We start from the raw sequence: 2,482 nt of genomic DNA, 5'->3' as shown, positions 1-2,482 counted from the left end.
TGCTCTGTCAAACTCTTCACGCAGTATCGTATCTCCCATTTCATCTTCATTTGCATCCTCTTCCATTTCCATAATATTGTCCACAAGTACATCGCCCTTGTATAGACCGTCTATATACTCCTTCCATCTTTCTGCTTTCCCCTCTTTGCTTAGAACTGGGTTTCCATCTGAGCTCTTGGTATTCATACAAGTGGCTCTCTTTTCTCCAAAGGTCTCTTTAATTTTCCTGTAGGCGGTATCTATCTTACCCCTAGTGAGATAAGCCTCTACATCCTTACATTTGTCCTCTAGCCATGCCTGCTTAGCCATTTTGCACTTCCTGTCTATCTCATTTTTGAGACGTTTGTATTCCTTTTTCCCTGCTTCATTTACTGCATTTTTATATTTTTTCCTTTCATCAATTAAATTCAATATTTCTTCTGTTACCCAAGGATTTCTAATAGCCCTCGTCTTTTTACCTACTTGATCCTCTGCTGCCTTCACTACTTCATCCCTCAGAGCTACCCATTCGTCTTCTACTGTATTTCTTTCCCCATTCCTGTCAATTGTTCCCTTATGCTGTCCCTGAAACTCTGTACAACCTATGGTTTAGTCAGTTTATCCAGGTCCAATCTCCTTAAATTCCCACCTTTTTGCAATTTTCTTCAGTTTTAATCTACAGTTCATAACCAATAGATTGTGGTTGGAGTCCACATCTGCCCCTGGAACTGTCCTACAATTTAAAACCTGGTTCCTAAATATCTGTCTTACCATTATATAATCTATCTGATACCTTTTAGTATCTCCAGGATTTTTCCATGTATACAACCTTCTTTTACGATTCTTGAACCAAGTGTTAGCTATGATTAACTTATGCTCTGTGCAGAATTCTAACAGATGGCTTCCTCTTTCATTTCTTAGCCCCAATCCATATTCACCTACTATGTTTCCTTCTCTCCCTTTTTCTACTGTCGAATTACAGTCACCCATGACTATTAAATTTTCATCTCCATTCACTACCTGAATAATTTCTTTTATCTCATCATACATTTAATCAATTTCTTCATCATCTGCAGAGCTAGTTGGCATATAAACTTGTACTACTGTAGTAGCCATGGGCTTCATGTCTATCTTGGCCACAATAATGCGTTCACTATGCTGTTGGTAGTAGCTTACCCGCACTCCTATTTTTTTATTCATTATTAAACCTACTCCTGCATTACCCCTATTTGCTTTTGTATTTATGACCCTGTATTCACCTGACCAAAAGTCTTGCTCCTCCTGCCACCGAACTTCACTAATTCCCACTATATCTAACTTCAAACTACCCATTTCCCTTTTTAAATTTTCTAACCTACCTGCCCGATTAAGGGATCTGACATTCCACGCTCCAATCCGTAGAACGCCAGTTTTCTTTCTCCTGATAACGACATCCTCTTGAGTAGTCCCCACCCGGAGATCCAAATGGGGGACTATTTTACCTCTGGAATATTTTACCCAAGAGGACGCCATCATCATTTAACCATACAGTAAAGCTGCATGCCCTCAGGAAAAATTACGGCTGTAGTTTCCCCTTGCTTTCAGCTGTTCGCAGTACTACTACAGCAAGGCCGTTTTGGTTAATATTATAGGGCCAGATCAGTCAATCATCCAGACTGTTAACCCTGCAACTACTGAAAAGGCTGCTGCCCCTCTTCAGGAACCACACGTTTGTCTGGTCTCTCAACAGATACCCCTCCGTTGTGGTTGCACCTACGGTACGGCCATCTGTATCGTTGAGGCACGCAAGCCTCCCCACCAACGGCAAGGTCCATGGTTCATTGGAGGAGGATTCACTGCCTATAGTTAAGAATTCATTATTAATGACTTTCGTGGTCGTATCGAGTTCTGAGAAGTGGGAGAAGTCATATTTGATAGATTTTAAACTACAACTTAGGTCAGATGAATATAAGCTGCTTCAGATATTGAAACTCTCTCGGAAACGCGTCGTTGTTGGTATTTTAACGACTGACATTGTGGCCCTCCGTGTGCAGTGTCGTGTAGTGTTGTGTCGCATGCGCGTCTGTTTATTTACATCGCAGCTGTCAAAGCAATTTTCGCTCAAAGTGCCAGAGGTGCTGTTTTATTCTTTACGAATGTGCTTGTTCTTGCTCCGTCTACAAGCACATATCTGTCTGCGCGAATGTTTGCGCACATCATAACTACACAGACAAATCGTTGCATGGAAACAGATGACAGGGCCTATTTATGAGATGTGCTCAAAAATGGAAGTTGGAATTCAAGGTTTGAGCGAAACTGCTCAAATCTGCGGGTTCAGCTTACATCTGCACAGACAAGTTGGAGCATGTGGATGGGAGATAAATCTGACGCTAAAACGTGTTTGGGTTAGCTGTTTCTTCAGTCAGGTGTTTCTCATCTGTGTATGCACGGTAAATTTTAAAATGGCAGATACACTGCAGTTCATTTCCGAATTTATCGAAATTTATACGAGACATATAAATTT

Source organism: Schistocerca americana, chromosome 6, assembly GCF_021461395.2.
Source record: "Schistocerca americana isolate TAMUIC-IGC-003095 chromosome 6, iqSchAmer2.1, whole genome shotgun sequence".
In the NCBI taxonomy this organism is placed as follows: Eukaryota; Metazoa; Arthropoda; class Insecta; order Orthoptera; family Acrididae; genus Schistocerca; species Schistocerca americana.
This window is presented reverse-complemented; position numbering follows the sequence as displayed.